The sequence below is a fragment of the Camelina sativa genome, chromosome 15, assembly GCF_030686135.1.
Source record: "Camelina sativa cultivar CO46 ecotype springtype chromosome 15, ASM3068613v1".
In the NCBI taxonomy this organism is placed as follows: domain Eukaryota; kingdom Viridiplantae; phylum Streptophyta; class Magnoliopsida; order Brassicales; family Brassicaceae; genus Camelina; species Camelina sativa.
The window spans coordinates 22,764,415-22,782,509 of record NC_141894.1 but is presented as its reverse complement, the minus strand read 5'-3'; the positions used below and the strand labels follow the sequence as shown (position 1 = coordinate 22,782,509).

General features: G+C 41.6%; 2 non-coding genes across 2 annotated transcripts; both read right to left on the bottom strand.

Annotated features, from left to right (window-relative positions):
- Positions 1 to 2,898: 2,898 nt before the first annotated feature.
- LOC147926930 (small nucleolar RNA R71) lies at positions 2,899 to 3,005 on the bottom strand. The gene has a single exon (XR_015583104.1). It is a non-coding gene; the product is annotated as a small nucleolar RNA R71 (small nucleolar RNA).
- Positions 3,006 to 16,766: 13,761 nt separating this feature from the next.
- On the bottom strand, positions 16,767 to 16,873 carry LOC147926929 (small nucleolar RNA R71). The gene has a single exon (XR_015583182.1). It is a non-coding gene; the product is annotated as a small nucleolar RNA R71 (small nucleolar RNA).
- Positions 16,874 to 18,095: the final 1,222 nt, after the last annotated feature.

Sequence of the window (18,095 nt, the reverse complement as noted above, 5' to 3'; positions counted from 1 at the left end):
CTTTGCCTCCTTTCAGATCCAACAAAAGACTATGTCTTTTCCAAAGAGGATGAAATATATAGATGCGGGAGATGAGTCTCCGCTCTAATAATGTTAAAGCCATCTTATGAGAGATGTGCCTATTGCAAGATTTGCATATCATCATGTTGGATGATAAAATTCTCCATCACTATGGGAGAATCATCGAATAATTTTGGATCTTTAAACAAATGAATAAAATGAATATGAACTTGAAAGTTCAAAAGATCACTATTCAAAATTTATATTGCAAATCAAATGCAAAAAGCTGATGGATGAGATTTCATATAATTATTGATCCTCACATCAATGAATATGAACTTGTAATTCTGAGAAATCTCACATCCCAGCTAAAAATTCTCCAATAAAATATGTCTCTGACGGATGACATACTAAGTCTAAGACACATAAGAAACGTGATAGATCACTTTGGTTCCTAAGATAAATAAAATTCTCGAAACGAAAAAGGAGCAAATAAAAAGAGGTTTATACTCTCAAAAGAGGAGCAAATGAACTCCTAAAGAGGAGTAGATAGACTCTTAAAGAAAAGCTAATAGACTCCCATAGAGTAGCACATAGACTCCTAAAGAGGAGCAAGATACTTCTCAAGAGGAGTAGAGAAACCGATTGATATGGTTAATAACGAAATCAGGTACTTATATAAAATCATTTATATAATGATTAAAGAGATCTTGATTAACTAATAACTCTCTGTTTTATATGTTTTTAGCATCCATTTTTTTCCATATTTTGCATTGTTCATACCTCTAATTTAGCATTTTTAGGCCATTAATTGTAGGAATTCACTTTTAAAGCATTTAGGGTATTGCATTTCTGCATTTGCACATATTGGATGAAAACAGATGCCAAAGAGCCAAAAATGGGGGAAAACAAGGACAACTCGAGCATGTACCCGAAGGAGCCATCGAGCTGCCAGAACAAGTCCGAACCCCAACACGATCGAGGAGGATCCAAGAGCATGAAGAGCAACCCGAAGATCCACCCGAGGAGTAACCCGACTACACCCTCGTGTACCCCATCGAGTAGACCATCGGACAGGTTTGGGAAGCTAGGTCAAACGGGTTTCCATATATAAACCCCCTCTACCCCTAGCTCGCAAACGAGCACGCCGCAGACCCTCAAACCAGAGAGCGAGAGCTTCTGTGAGAGAACTGAGCGACTCAACATTTTTTCCTTTTTGTTTTGCATTTTTATTTTGTAGTTTTCTTAGATTTCTATCTTGTACTCTTTCTACTCTACTCTATCTTTTAATACAATGCAATTTTCGTTCATTTCCGTTGCTTTATTTCTTGTTATCATGTCTGAGTAGTGTAGCAAAGTTTCTAGGGATGGGATAGATGATTTTGTGTTCTTGATCGGTTAGGATGCCTTAGTTGATTGTAAATGATTGATAAATTTCCTTCTAGGTTGGTGTTCTTAATGCTGTCAACAGACCGAGAGGTTGAGATTAGATCTTGGGGGTTTACCAATGCTACTGGCCGAAAGGAGTAGTTGAAATGCTTGATTTAGCCAATGCTAGAGGTTTACTTGACTTAGAGTAAGAGATTAGATGAGTTTAAGTTTACTGACAATAATGAATCGTTCTTAATGCCTGCTTGTTCATATTGCTAGTGCGAGAGTGTGGTAATGTGTTCAAGGTTGATTGTTGCTAGTGCGAGAGTGTGGTGACAAGGTTTTAGAGGTTCATTGTCTAGGAAACAATTGCTTGAGGCATGTAAGGCATCCGTACTGGTCTAGAATACTTATTACCCCCATCCTTAGGAACTTTCGTATTTTATTTGTTTACATTTTCTTTACTTACTCGATCACTTATCCGATCAGGTACACGATAACATGTATCGAGTAATACCTCGAGCTGTTCATATCTCACTTGCATACTCGATCTCTCCACTCGATCCTGTACTCGATTTCTTGCTTCAAGTGCTTAGGTCGTGTGGTTTCTTTGTTTATATTCTTTTCTTTTGTTTATTTTAGGACTATTAGAACCAAAACCCTATCTGCTTGGCTTGACTTGTATTGTACTGATCATATCCTTTCTGCTAGCAATAGACAACCATTTGGATTGATAACCCTTTATACTACAACTACATTGGGAATTGATACCCTGAGTGAAAACTTGTCTATCAATTTGGCGCCGTTGCCATTTGGTTGTTTTCATTTTGCTACGTTTAGGATTTCAGCACTTGCTAGATCAAGTTTGTTTGTTTATATTTGGTTTGGAAACTGACTTGTTTTCTTTCGCATTGTTTGTTTTGAATCTCAGGTACAACCCGAGCACCCACCCGACCCGTCACTAGATCACCTGGATCAAGTTGATCCTCTTGTACACCCTCGGATACCTACCTGTGAATGCAAACACGATCCAGAGGTAGCCAGAACCTGAGTCCTTTCATTGATAACATCGACAGACCTCGGCTACTCAAACAACAACAAGTTCAACCAGAGCCAACAATCATTGAGGAGACGATGAATAATCAGAACAGTCCACCAGCTCCTCAAGCAAGGACCAATATAGGAGCAAGAGATGCTCCATCTACTCACACTCAACGGAATGGCATTGTGCCACCAGCTGTGCAGAACAACAATTTTGAGATCAAGAGTAGTCTCATCCAGATGATACAGAGCAATAAGTTTCATGGATTGCCAATGGAGGACCCATTGGATCATCTGGATGAATTTGATAGCCTCACTAAGATCAATGGAGTCAGTGTAGATGGATTCAAGCTCAGGCTTTTCCCATTCTCTTTGGCAGATAAAGCACACATATGGGAGAAATCGCTTCCTAAGGAGTCCATCACCACTTGGGAAGCGTGCAAGAAGGCATTCCTGGCCAAATTATTCTCCAACTCCAGAACCGCAAGGCTGCGAAATGACATTTCCGGCTTTGTACAGAAGAACAATGAAACGTTCACTGAAGCTTGGGAACGTTTCAAGGGATACACTACTCGATGTCCACATCACGGCTTCAGTAATGCTTCATTGCTGAGCACACTTTACGGAGGAGTGGTCCCCAAGATACGGATGTTGCTGGACACCGCAAGTAATGGTAACTTCCTCAACAAGGATGTTGATGAAGGTTGGTTGAGAACTTGGCTCAATCTGATGGCAACTACGATGAGAATTATGATCGCTCTGTGCGATCTACAGGAGAGGAAGATGCCAAGTACAAGAGGGACATGAAAGCCCTCAATGACAAGCTCGATCAGCTCCTCAACCAGCAGAAGCATGTTCATGCTATATCAGAGGAAGAGCAGTTTCAACAACAAGATGGGGAGACTATGCAGCTAGAGGATGTTAACTACATCAACAACCAAGGAGGTTACAACAGAGGGTACAACAACTTCAAGCAGAATCCGAATCTGTCTTATCGGAACCCGAATGTTTCAAACCCTCAGGATCAAACTTACTCATCTGCAGTTCAAGGGAACCAGGTCCAACAGAAGCCTTTTGTCCAGTACAACCACGGCTATGCACCTACGCAACAATACTCTGGAACCTACAACCAACCACCTGGATTTCAACAACCACAATGTCCACCAAACCAATCACAAGAAGCCGAGTTACACGGTCTCATTCAGCAAATGATTCAGAATCAGGCTACAACATCTATGGACATCGCAAAACGGTTCGCAGAGATGAGCAACAAGATCGACTCAGGATACAATGATCTCAATGCCAAGTACGAATCACTCAACACAAAGTTTCGATACCTGGAAGGCCACCACAACAACCAACCAGCCCCAAAAATCAACCAACTCCCAGGTAAGGCTGTTCAAAACCCTAAGGATTATGCAACTGCTCAAGCCATCTTCCTTGATGATGTCTATGAGGATTACCTAACTGGGGACAGTGATGATCAAGATGGGAGGATGTGGAACACCCAATGAAAAATGAGGCCAAGTACTATATATCCGAGTATGAACCCGAGCCTTCACCCGAAGAGACTGATCGAGTTGATGATCGAGCACTGGTTCGAGAATCACAAACTGAAGCACAACCCAAAGTGGAACAGGATGACCTACAAGATGGTGTTGATCGGATGATGCATCGAGTAGATGTTGAAAAGAGAGATCAGCCTTAACCACCTGCACCAAAAGAAGGGAAATTAGAGAAAAGGTTCAATGCCGCACTTGACATCCAGTTGGAGGTGCTTACAGAGCGAATGGCTAAACGAAAAGCTCCACCACCTAAGCTTTTGCCCCCACATGAACTTCAGGAGGAAGCTGCCAAGGAAGCAGCTCGATTGGAGAATGAGGTTAAAGAAGCTGTCAAAGAGATTGGTTTTGAGATTCTGAGAAGTGGAGTATGCTTGGATCCTGAGCTGCGAATTGAGGAAAAACTAGATGACCTTGGCTCTTTCACTTTGCCGTGTTCGATAGGACTTCAGATCTTCAAGAACTGTTTGTGCAACCTTGGAGCTTCAGTTAGCATTATGCCGCTGTCAGTTGCCAATAAAATGGGATTCACTAATTTTAAACCAAGTAAATTGTATTTGGTTCTGGCTGATAGAATAGTGAGGCATCCGATTGGGATCCTGGAAAATCTGCCTCTCAGGATTGGAAGATTGGAAGTGCCTACCGGCTTCATGATCCTTGATATGGACAAGGAACCAGATGCTCCACTAATTCTAGGGAGACCATTCTTGGCAACAGATGGTGCTGTGATCGAGGTGAAACAAGGTAAGATCAGAATAGAACATGGTGAACATTTCAAGATTGAGTTTGATGTGAAGAAAGGGATTAAGAGGCCAACCATCGATGGTCAAGCTTTCTCTACAAAGACCAAACAAAGGAAGGTGCAACATCTTGAAGAGGTCAACACCACATTTGCCTTAGAACCTGGACAAAACCTGGAAAATCTGCTGAACCAGCCTGCTACAGTGGAGAGAATTCCAGAACCTCTCCCACATGGACCCCATGCTTAAGGAGCATGAAGAGTCAAGCTTAGTGACTTTAAACAAGCTCACTTGGGAGGAAGTCCCAAAGGTATTTTTCAATTTTAGTTTATTTGCTTTATTTATTCTTTTTCTCTTTTTGCAAATTTTATAAAAAATAATAAAAAATAATAAAAAATGGAAAAATTGAAAAGAGGAAAATTTGGGAACCCGAGGGTCAACCCGACACCGTACACGACGCACCTGATCGTGTCTCTGCTCGAGTGGCGAGTGAAGTCCGAATTCCACAAGGAAGCCCACTCTCGGTGAAGCCCACCAACCAAATCCTAGCCTATTTAAGGGTTTTGAGACTCTTCTCCCTCATTACCACCGATAAGTCTTTTCTCTACTCTAAAGCTTTTTAGTTTCCATAAGTTTCTATTCTCTCTTGATCTCAAGCTTTATTCGATTTCTTTGGGACTAACCCTATTAACTTCGAGACCTAGCCTTTTTCTCTCAAGGATTCGACAATGGAGCCAGCTGCTAAAACCTACCAAAGGAAGGGAAGAAGATCAACCTCCACCGCTGCTACAACCAGAGGTGATGCCGTTGAAGCTCGAGAGTCTCAAGGGAGAGGAAACGTTCCACATTCCCAACAGCTGGCTGGATGTTTTGCCTCTCCAACCCGATGCTCCACCCGATCCACCACACGACCCGACACTCGAGTAACTGATCGAGTAGGCCCCCGAGTTCGCTCACCGAGTCCAATGGCGAGTGCTGTTTGCCGATCTCCTCGACGTAGGGACCTGTCTACGTCCGAAAGAACCCTCACCGACCCCATAGAGGTCGATTCTGATGCTGGAGGAGAAGAGCAAGGGGAGATCCAAACCTCTCGATCAAGGAGCAGAGCTGCTGTTGCAAGGGGGAAGAGACCGGCTTTAGAGAAGGCTGAAACGGTGGTTGAGAGAGCAGTCGAGGAAGAGGATCAACAGGAAGAGGAGGAGGACCGAGAGAGTGAAGAGGAGCAGAGAGAGAGGACACACCAAGCCTCGCAGAGGCTGAAGCAAAAGGAAGTAGACACTCTGGCGAGACTATTCAAAGTCTTCCGGAAGATGAGCTTCATTGGTACCCGATACCCTCACCGTGAGACCATGAAGATGTTGGGCATCGCAAGGGATGTCGAGTTTCTGTTCGACATGTGCCACCTGGGCCAGATGATGCGAGCCCACCTTGAAGCTTATGAGGAGGAGACGGTCCACTTCCTTTCGACCTTGAAGCTGCACTATTTCGAGGACCACCCGACCCTACTACCCGATGGGGGGATCGGGTTTATCACTTTCTCCGTGAGGAACAAAGACTACCGACTCAGTTTCAAGGAGATGGAGAAGCTATATGGCTTCAAAGCTAGTAGTGGAGAAGGGATGGAGGTCAGCAAGGAGGAAATGAGGTCCCTATGGCTGACAATAGGAGACAAGCTCCCCTACAAGTCCACAAGCTCCAAATCCGCTCAAATAAGGAGCCCTGTCTTGAGGTATTTTCACAAGTCCCTCGCATGCACTCTTTTTGCTAGAAAAGAGACTGGGAATGTGAACGACCATGAGCTCGAGCTGTTAGATATTGCATTGTGTGGAGTTTTGGATAGGGCTAGGGATGGAACACCACTAGTAGGAGATGTTGCTGATACTAGTATGGTGTTTGTGTTACTCGATCAATTCCTCTACCTGAAATTGTGGGCGATGAAGAAGAGAGAAGGAGGCGGAGAGATCTCCATTGGAGGGCTAGTCACACCAATCCTAGTGGGTTGCGATGTGCCCTTGAAGGGAGTGGTACACAACCTGAGATGGCTAGATGTAGACTACCTTGTGCTGGCGAGATTTTTGGCCCATGAGAGGCCTAACGACATGATGCTATTCAAGTTTGTCCATCCAACCGCCGGAGCTGCTCAAATGGTCTTGCCTAATGTCATATGCACCAAGGTTCTGCTGGGAAACAACATTGACTTCGCACCACCGTTGGAAGAGCTGTACAACCCGGAGGAGGAGTCCGAAGCTGAGAGGAGAGAGGAGACCGGGCAGAGACAGGGAGATAGCTCAAAGGAGTTCGATTTTGAGGAGTATGTGTGCTCTCAAAAACAACCGGTTGGAGTGAGGGAAACTCACAAGAGGATCAGATGGCTGAAGAGGATGAACAAGTTCTTGGTGAAGAAGGTGAAGGATCTTACCGGTTCGGTGAAGACAATGGGAGGTCAGATCAAGGAGCTGCAAGACAAGGCAAGCTGTGCCTCAGCCCCTACCTCGGCATACGCACCAACTTGGATGGGGAGAAGCGGACCGCTAGGAGGAACTCGAGGAATGCCACCTCCGGAACCTCAAAGAGCATCATTGTACGAGCCCCAAGCTGAGGAGAACATCACCCGAACTGAGCCATTGCGGAGAAGCCATTCTGACGGTTACCCGACGCCCAACCCGATGGGATACACGATGAACTATCCGATGCACCCATCAAGCACCTAATGCTGGTATTTTCCTCCGCCCTACCAGATGCCATTCACGATGCCATACACGATGCACCCTGCTAGTGGATACACGGGTAATCATTCTGGACCTCTTCCGCTATTTCCGTCATATTACCCAATGCCCTACCCGATGAGCTACGCGATCCCACCCTCGATCAACCCCTCGGATGCTGGTCCGAGTAAGTCGTCCGTGTGCATTTCTGAGCTCTCTGACGAGCAAACACCGGCACATGCTGAAGCCGGAGACGACCCTGGCTACACGTTGGCGAGTATGGAGGCTGCTGCAACCTCCTTCTTGTCCAACCCATGAGGTACCAATTCATCCTCCCTTGTATATATCATTGCATTTAGTTTAATACATTTTGTGTGATTATTGGATTCATTTCCAACTTTTATTTACACAGGGACTGTGTAATTTAAGTTTGGGGGAGGGTCCTAGAATGTATTTAACATTGTGTTTTATTTTCTTATTTTTATTATTTCAAATTTTTGCATGCTAGTTTTATTTATTTGAGTCTGCATCTATGTGCATTAAAAAACCAAAAAAAAACTAAAAAATTAAAAAAAAAAAAAAAAATAGAGTGTTCATGTAGTTGCATTTACATATTAGGATTGAGTCTAGTTGGTTTCATATAAGATTATTGCATATGCATCTTAGGGGACAATGATTAAAACCACCTTATTTAATTAAAATCAAACCTTAGGATTGAAGCTATAGCCCTTAGCCACAGTTCATTGTTGCTAGATCAGTCTTTGGAAAAAAATGAAAAATCTTTGCTTCGACCCTTTGTGTCGTTTGAATGCTTCCTCCACTTGCTTGAACATTAGAACATCTCTATATTATTGGACTTAATTTGAACTTTAATTGTCTTGCTTATGGAACTTGAATACTTGCTCATGGTAACTCTAAATTCGGGTTAGCACTCTATTTTTACCAATCTTTTTGTTTAACCTGATTTGTTTTTCCTACCCATGAACCCAAACTTTTCTTTCAAACCTTGTTGTGAATTGTTGAGTGAGGTCTCTTTCATTGTGCTATAGGTTGTGAAACCTTGAGAGTATTGAGAACGACAAAGAACTGCCTCTTGATTTAGCTAAGTTAGAATTCGAACTAGCTAATAGATTCGGTTTTGAAAGATAGGTGGTTAGCATGTTTATTTGGGATTAGGTTGTGGAATAAAAAAAAAAAGTCCCTAAGGTTAGAATCAATTAGCTCTAAGTCTCTAAGTAAAAAAAAAAGAGAAAAAAGATCTTGCTATAGTCTCCTAGAAAGAAAGAAAATAATATATTTATATTAGGAGTTTATCAAAAAAAAAAAAGGAGAGAAAGAGCTAGAAGTTTAAAGTCTAAAAAGTCTAAACCTTAGGGAGTAAAAAAAAAGAGTTAGAATCAAGGATTTGGGTAGTTTTAAATTCTAGGGGGGTTAAATAAAAAAAAAAAAAGTGAATAAGAAAAGGGTAGATCATCAAGAGTAAAGCATTGTATGCCCAAATTGTTCTCAGGGCCTGACTGGTTCAAACGCTGCGGTTGCGGTTGCGGTTGTAGGAGATTGCGGAAGCGGGCAATTGCGGTTTCAAGCGTTGTTAAGCGTTTTGAACGACTGGTTTAGCGGTTTAAAATTGGTGCGTTTGCGGGAGGTTTACGACTGGTTGACCAGCGGGTGCAATAGCGGTTGGAACATAAGAAATGTGATATATAATATATAAATGTTTAAAAACACCAAAAATTTTATTAAACTAATTGATTTATAATTAAAATTTATTTAAAAATACTAAAATAATTATGCAAAAAAAAATCATATTGAAATACATATTCCTTTATCCATTTGGCTTTTCACCAAAAATTGAATCAAGTAGTTGCATCGGTAGGAATGGTCAAGTGAAAGTTGCGAAGAGTCACTGGTGATTTGTTTTAATTTTTTTCACAAATAATCTTATTTTCTTAAATTTATGATGAAATATTATATTTATTTATATTTTTTTGAACTTATGTGCGATGTGCCATTAAATTTACATCAAATTTTCCGGGTTATTGTTAATTAGAATATTATTTTCTTATAATTGTTTATTTTATAATCTCTGCAATCGTATCCGTACTTCATTTTATCCCATCTTTAATGAGTAAAATTGTTAGATAGAAGATATAATAAAAACAAATTTCATTGTCATTGATTTCAGTCTTAGATAGTTTTCACAACTGTCTAGCATTCCTTCTTTTGAGAGAAAACCACCCAAAGAATCTGTTTGAAACCACCTTACCAAGAAACCTTACCCTTGAAACTGATTGAGCTTGATTCACTTTCCATTTGCAAGAATTCGCCAAACACTTAATTGAATGTGAAAGAGATGTTCTTTATCTTTAGTTGGAGGTTGAGCTAGATCGATGCATGGTAATAAGCATAGAAAAATATTTGTAAGTATGTTGATTGATCTTAGCACCATTAAACTATCTTTAAGGACTATAGCTTGAATCCTTTGCTTAGCATGTTAAGGTTATGAGTCCCCACTTTCAAACCGTACCCTCTTACTACCTTGCTAGAGGACTAGCAAGATTTAAGTTTGGGGGTCTGATAACTCTCTGTTTTATATGTTTTTAGCATCCATTTTTGTCCATATTTTGCATTGTTCATACCTCTAACTTAGCATTTTTAGGCCATTAACTGTAGGAATTCACTTTTAGAGCATTTAGGGTATTGCATTTCTGTATTTGCATATATTGGATGAAAACAGGTGCTAAAGAGCCAAAAATTGGGAAAAACAAGGACAACTCGAGCATGTACCCGAAGGAGCCATCGAGCTGCCAGAACAAGTCCGAATCCCAACACGATCGAGGAGGATCCAAGAGCATTAAGAGCAACCCGAAGATCCACCCGAGGAGTAAACCGACTACACCCTCGTGTACCCCATCGAGTAGACCATCGGACAGGTCTGGGAAGCTAGGTCAAACGGGTTTCCATATATAAACCCCCTATACCCCTAACTCGCAAACGAGCACGCCGCAGACCCTCAAACCAGAGAGCGAGAGCTTCTGTGAGAGAACTGAGCGACTCAACATTTTTTCCTTTTTGTTTTGCATTTTTATTTTGTAGTTTTCTTAGATTTCTATCTTGTACTCTTTCTACTCTACTCTATCTTTTAACACAATGCAATTTTCATTCATTTTCGTTGCTTTATTTCTTGTTATCATGTCCGAGTAGTGTAGCAAAGTTTCTAGGGATGGGATAGATGATTTTGTGTTCTTGATCGGTTAGGATGCCTTAGTTGATTGTAAATGATTGATAGATTTCCTTCTAGGTTGGTGTTCTTAATGCTGTCAACAGACCGAGAGGTTGATATTAGATCTAGGGCGTTTACCAATGCTACAGGCCGAAATGAGTAGTTGAAATGCTTGATTTAGCCAATGCTAGAGGTTTAATTGACTCTGAGTAAGAGATTAGATGAGTTTAAGTTTACTGACAATAATGAATCGTTCTTAATGCCTGCTTGTTCATATTGCTAGTGCGAGAGTGTGGTAATGTGTTCAAGGTTGATTGTTGCTAGTGCGAGAGTGTGGTGACAAGGTTTTAGAGGTTCATTGTCTAGGAAACAATTGCTTGAGGCATGTAAGGCATCCGTACTGTTCTAGAATACTTAGGATTCGATTACCCCCATCCTTAGGAACTTTCGTATTTTATTTGTTTACATTTTCTTTACTTACTCGATCACTTACCCGATCAGGTACACGATAACCTATATCGAGTAATACCTCGATCTGTTCATATCTCACTTGCATACTCTATCACCCCACTCGATCCTGTACTCGATTGCTTGCTTCGAGTGCTTAGGTCGTGTGGTTTCTTTGTTTATATTATTTTCTTTTGTTTATTTTAGGACTGTTAGAACCAAAACCCTATCTGCTTGGCTTGACTTGTATTATACTGATCATATCCTTCCTGCTAACAATAGACAACCATTTGGATTGATAACCCTTTGTACGACAACTGCATAGGGAATTGATACCCTGGGTGAAAACTTGTCTCTCATTAACCTTATCACTACGGGAAATATGGAACCAAAGACATACATGTCGACAATAAATTGTATAGCGCCACGTGATTAATGAGGATCATAAATCTCCGTTCTGTGAGCGTATAGAGATATATATTGGCCAATAAACGAGATAGTCAAGTCTATATTAAACTCGTATGAAAGACGAGTAATTTTTGGACTAGTGGTCCAAGCATCAAAAGGGTATAATCATATATAACAAAATGGTGTGTCGCACCATGTTTTGTTAAAGTTCCCTATATCAGTCAAAATTGATGTTATATGATGACTTGAAATACATCTCGTGGGATGCTTGAAGAGCTTATCCCGAAAGATATATGATATCATAGTTATGTTCTCGAGAACTCATAACAGTGATTATTTTGAACATCATCAAAACTCTTGAAGAGTTATTTGGTATAAAAGATCTTGGAAAGACAAAAGTGTCTTTAGATATTCCAAACTAAACATCTATCAAAATAGATGTTATACTAATCACTTTTAAAAGAAGTCAAATATATATATATATATATATATATATATATATATATATACTCATGTAAGATCATTTATAAATGCTGATGAGCATTTATATATTTTATGAATTGTGTATAGCATTTTCTACTAATCCTTTTGCAGCATATAACTCATTCTCTATGAGTCAATTTTGAGATGAGTTAAAACATATCTTCTATTGCAAAGGTGTGATTAACTTGGGCATAATATATTTTGGAACCCTCAAGTTTGGAGTTGGTTTTGCAAATGGAAGATTTATATCGGATCAGTATAAAGATATATCGCAAAACAACGACTTCACGAAGTTTCAGTGATAGACTCTTTGGCTGTCGCTTATTTAAGTCATGCCAAAATAGTTGTGCTTCATATGCCTTATCGAGAATCCCTAATGGCTCAGATGATGCCGAATGTCAACCAATAGTTCTCTACCTAAGACTGGAGCCTCATAACATGTTGGCGAAAAACTTTCAAACTGAAGGTTCGATCAGCATCAACTAGTTAATGCTTGTTGAGATCCACTAGCAAGAAGCAACCGAACTAGTCACCAAAGCCAACAAAACTGTTGCATGTGTCGCCCAAATTCAAAGGAAGCAACACCAAGAGCGACAAAACAAGACATATTCCTCTCTTACACTCAAGAATTTGAGAAGAATGAAGAAGTTGATAGCCAGTCCATCAACTCAAGTAACAATGTAGCAGAGTTACTTACAAAGGTGCTTCAGACAACCTCATTCATAATGGAACTTCAAAGATCAAAATGCATCTTTTGAAGATGATACTTCCAGGGGGAGAATATGATGATTTGCGTGGATGCACTCTTTTATCCCACTGGGTTTTTCCATGACAAGGTTTTTAACGAGGCAGCAAATAACACGCAAAATATCGACCTTAAAGGAGAATGTCAATGAGAACAAGACTCATCTGTTCAAGGGAAAGATTGCGTCACTGTACTCCTTTTCCCGAATCATGGTTTTTATCCTAAACGGTTTTTCCATGATGAGGTTCTTAACGAGACAATATGCAATATATAAACGGTAATGTATAATCAAGGGGGAGTGTTATAAACGGATAATTACGGATGTGATTATCCATTACATTAAATCTACTCCAAGTAACTTTGATCTTATCTATATCTATAGTTATAGTTATCATGTTCTTAGTTGTTAAGTAATCCTCCCTATATAAACATGTAAACGAGTGAAGAGTGTATGATAACTCTCTAATTTACATGTTTTAGACACCTTTTTTTTGTCCATATTTTGCATTATATATGCCTTAACCTTAGCATTTTTAGGTCCTTAACTGTAGGAATTTGCATTTAGGCCATTTAGGGTGTTGCATTGTTGCATTTGTGCATTTTGGATGAAAATAGGTGCTTTGGAGCCCAAAATAGGGAAAAATGAGGTCAAACCTGAGCATGTACCCGAACAAGCGATCGTGCAAGAAGAACATTCCGAACCTCAACCCAATCAAAGAGGATCTAAGAGCAGCAAGAACAACCCGAAGCCCTACCCGAGGAACTACCTGACTTGAACCTCGTGCACCGCCTCGAGCAAAACCCACGGGCAGAACTGAATAGCTAGGTTAAAAGGGTTTCCATATATATATCCCCCTCTTCTTCCTCTCGCCCTAGCACCCCGCAGACACTCAAACACACAAAGCGAGAGCTTTTGAGAGAGAGAGAGAGAACAATTCAAACACTTTTTCCACTTTGTTAGGATTCAATTTTATTTTCTTTTGCTAATCCTTTCAATTTCGATTCTGTACTCTACCACTTTTTATCTGTAACGCCCTGACCGCCACCTCTTAGTGGGCTCCATGTCCAATCCAATCCATGGGCCCACTTTCCTTAATGGGTCTCACGTCCTCTCACTAGGCCCGTGAGCCCATCCATATCCGATGGCCGGTTTGCTACGTCTGGGAGGCTTTAAAGACTTGTTACCGTCCCTACAAATCACCACATGATCTGTCCCTGTGTTTTGTCCTCACTCGCACAGTTCCGACAGTCACTTCCCAGAAGGTCACCCATCCTGAGACTACTCCAGCTCAAGCACACTTAACTCTGGAGTTCTCTCAGGCCCCTTGACTGAAAAGATAAGTGCACTTTGGTAACATAGGTGGCCAAATCAATTCTTTTAAACCTCTCCGCAAGTCTCTGAAACCGGGGTATCATAATTGACCCCCACTAACAGAATGCAACGTCCTCGTTGTGCACCAAGACCGTCACCCCATACAGTGTGAGCCCACTCGACTCCACACTCGTCTGGGTTCGGCTCTGATACCACTTGTAATGCAACGACCGCCACCTCTCAGTGGGCCCCATGTCCAATCCAGTCCATGGGCCCACTTTCCTTAATGGGCCTCACGTCCTCTCACTAGGCCCGTGAGCCCATCCATATCCGACGGCCGGTTTGCTACATTCGGGAGACTTTAAAGACTTGTTACCGTACCTACAAATCACCACATGATCTTTCCCTGTGTTTTGTCCTCACTCGCACAGCTCCGACAGTCACTTCCCAGAAGGTCACCCATCCTGAGACTACTCCAGCTCAAGCATGCTTAACTATGGAGTTCTCTCAGGCCCCTTGACAGAAAAGATAAGTGCACTTTGGTAACATAGGTGGCCAAATCAATTCTTTTAAACCTCTCCGCAAGTCTCTAAAACCGGGGTGTCACAATTCACCCCAACTAACAGATCGCAACGTCCTCGTTGCGCACATAGACCGTTACCCCCCTACGGCGTGAGCGTACTCGAGTCCACACTCGTCTGGGTTCGGCTCTGATACCACTTGTAACGCCCCGACCGCCACCTCTTAGTGGGCCCTATGTCCAATCCAGTCCATGGGCCCATTTTCCTTAATGGGCCTCACGTCCTCTCACTAGGCCCGTGAGCCCATCCATATCCGACGGCACCGGTTTGCTATGTCCGGGAGGCTTTAATGACTTGTTACCGTCCCTACAAATCACCACATGATCTTTTCCTGTGTTTTGTGCTCACTCGCACAGTTCCGACCGGAAGGTCACCCATCCTGAAACTACTCCAGCTCAAGCACACTTAACTCTGGAGTTCTCTCAGGCCCCTTGACCGAAAAGATAAGTGTACTTTGGTAACATAGGTGGCCAAATATTTCTTTAAAACCTCTCCGCAAGTTTCTGAAACCGGGGTGTCACATTATCTTATTTTTAATACAATGCAATTTTTATTCATTTGTGTTGTTATGTTTTTTACCATGAGATATGAGTAGTGAATTAAGGTTTTTAAGGATGAGATAGACAAATATGTGTTCTTGATTGGTTAGGATGTCTTAGCTTGAATGTTTATATTTATATAAATTCTTTTCTAGATTGGTGTTCTTAATGCTATTTTCAGACCGAGAGGTTGAGATTAGATCTAGGGTGTTTTGCTATCGAGAGATGTTGTTGAAACGCTTGAATCAATCAATGCTAGAGATTTAGTCACTTAGCCTAAGAGATTAGATGTGTAAGGAGTTTATTGAAAATAATGAATCAGATTGTAATGCCTGCTTGGTCATGTTTCTCCAACGAGAGTTGGATAGGGGAGTGACTAAGGTTGATTGTTTCTATCACGAGAGCTTTTTAGCAAGATTTAAGAGATTCATTGTCTAGGGAATTTTTGCTTGAGGCATGTTGGACATCCCAAATTGGCCAGGAGCACTTATGAGTCAATTACTCCATCCTTAGGAGCTTTCTTATCTTGATTGTTAGTTTTATTCTATAACTCGACCCCTTACCCGAACTGGTACGATCACCAGCTTCGTGTATACCTTCGAGTTGGTCAATCTTGTCTCCTTAATCCGATTACCCCATCCGATCCTGTACCTGAATGCTTGCATCGAGTACTTAGTTCGTGTGGTTCTTGTTCTTTTATTTACTTTTGCTCACTTTAGGTTGTTAGAAAAAACCCACTATTGCTTGGCTTGACTTGCATTGTTCTGATCATATCTTATCTGCTAGCATAACAACCTTTTGTACCACCATGGCATAGGGAATTGATATACAGGGTGAAAATCCTGTTATCAATTTGGCGCTGTTGCCATTTGGTTGAATTTTTTTTTGCTACGTTTAAGATTTCAGCACTTGCTAGATCAAGTTTTTTTCTATCCATCAGTTCGGAACTGACTTGTTTACTTTCGTGTTTGTTTGTTTTGCATTTCAGGTACAACCCGAGTACCCACCTGACCCGTCAGTCTATCACCTGGATCGGGTAGACCTTCGTGTACTCACTCGGTTAACTGATTGGGCATGCAAACACGATCCAAGGGTAGCCAACACTTGAGTTCTTTCATAGACAACATAGACAGACCAAGCTTACTCCGTCAACAACAAGTCCAGCAACCGCAGCCAACCACAATTGAGGAGGTCATGAATAATCAGAATGGTCCACCAGCTCCTCAAGAGAGGACCAACATACTTGTGGAGATGCTCCTCAGGAGATGCTCCTCAGGAGATGCTCCATCTACTCATACTCAAATACATGGCATTGTGCCACCTGCTGTTCAAAATAACAATTTTGAGATCAAGAGTAGTCTCATCCAGATGATTCAGAGCAACAAGTTTCATGGACTGCCAATGGAGGACTCATTGGATCATTTAGATAAGTTTGATAGGCTCTGTAGCCTCACAAAGATCAATGGAGTTAGTGAAGATGGATTCAAACTCCGGCTTTTCCCATTTTCTTTGGGTGACAAAGCACACATTTAGGAGAAAGTCTATCACCACATGGGAAGCCTGCAAAAAGGTGTTCCTCGCCAAATTCTTCTCCAACTTCAGAACTGCAAGGCTGCGAAATGATATCTCCAGCTTTGTTTAAAGAAGCAATGAGACGTTCAGTGAAGCTTGGGAACGTTTCAAGGGATACACCAGCAGATGCCCGTATCATGGATTCATCAATGCTTCATTGCTAAGTACACTTTACCGTGGTGTATAGTCCCTAAGATAAGGATGTTGCTGGATACCACAAGTAATGGTAATTTTCTCAACAAGGACGTTGATTAAGGTTGGGATCTAGTGGAGAACTTAGCCAAATCTGATGGGCACTACAAAGAGAAATATGATCGCACAATACGATCTTTTGGAGAGGATGATGCCAAGTACAAGCGCGACATGAACGCCCTTAATGACAAATTGGAAAAACTCCTCAACCAGCAACAACATGTCCATTCCATCTCAGATGAAGATCAGTTTCAGCAACAAGATGGGGAGAATGCTCAGCTAGAGGAAGTAAACTACATCAACAATCAAGGAGGTTACAATAAAGGGTACAGCAACTACAAACCAAACCTGAATCTCTCATACTGTAACCCAATTGTTGAAAATCCTCAAGATCAAATCTATCCGTCCGCAGTCCAAGGAAACCTGGACCCACAAAAGCCATTTGTCCAATACAATCAAGGCTTTGCTCCTAAGCAGCAGTACCCCATCAATTACCACCAACCAATTGCACCATCTGGATTCGTAATTACAGCAAGGATCACATAACCAATCTCAAGAGGTTGACCTACGCGGATTAATTCAGCAGATGATACAAAGTCAGGCATCGGCAGAACGATTTGCGGAGATGAGCAACAAGATCGATTCTAGGTACAATGACCTCAATGCTAAGTATGATTCTCTCAATACTAAGTTGAGAAACCTAGAGGGCCAACACAACGCACAACCAACTCCAAAACTAGGCCAGCTTCCAGGTAAAGCTGTTCAGAACCCAAAAGACTATGCTACTGCCCAGGCAACCTTTCTTGAAGATGTTGATGATTACCTCCCTGACGACAGCGATGTTCAAGATGGGAAAGATATAAATCACAGTGGGATGTATGAGCACCAATATTACTTATCCGAGTATGAACCCGATGCACCACTCGAGGTTGAGCACGATGACATACTCGACGATGGTGATTGGACGATCCATCAGGTAGACGTTTAGATGACAGATCAACCTCAACTTCCTGCAGCTGAGAAAGGGAAATTAGAGAAAAGATTCACATCAGCTCTTGATATCCAATTAGAGGCGCTTGGAGAGCGTATGTCCAAACGAAAAGCCCCATCTCCTAAAATCTTGCCATCACACACTCTTTGAGAGGAAATTGTCAAAGAGACAACTCAGCTGGAG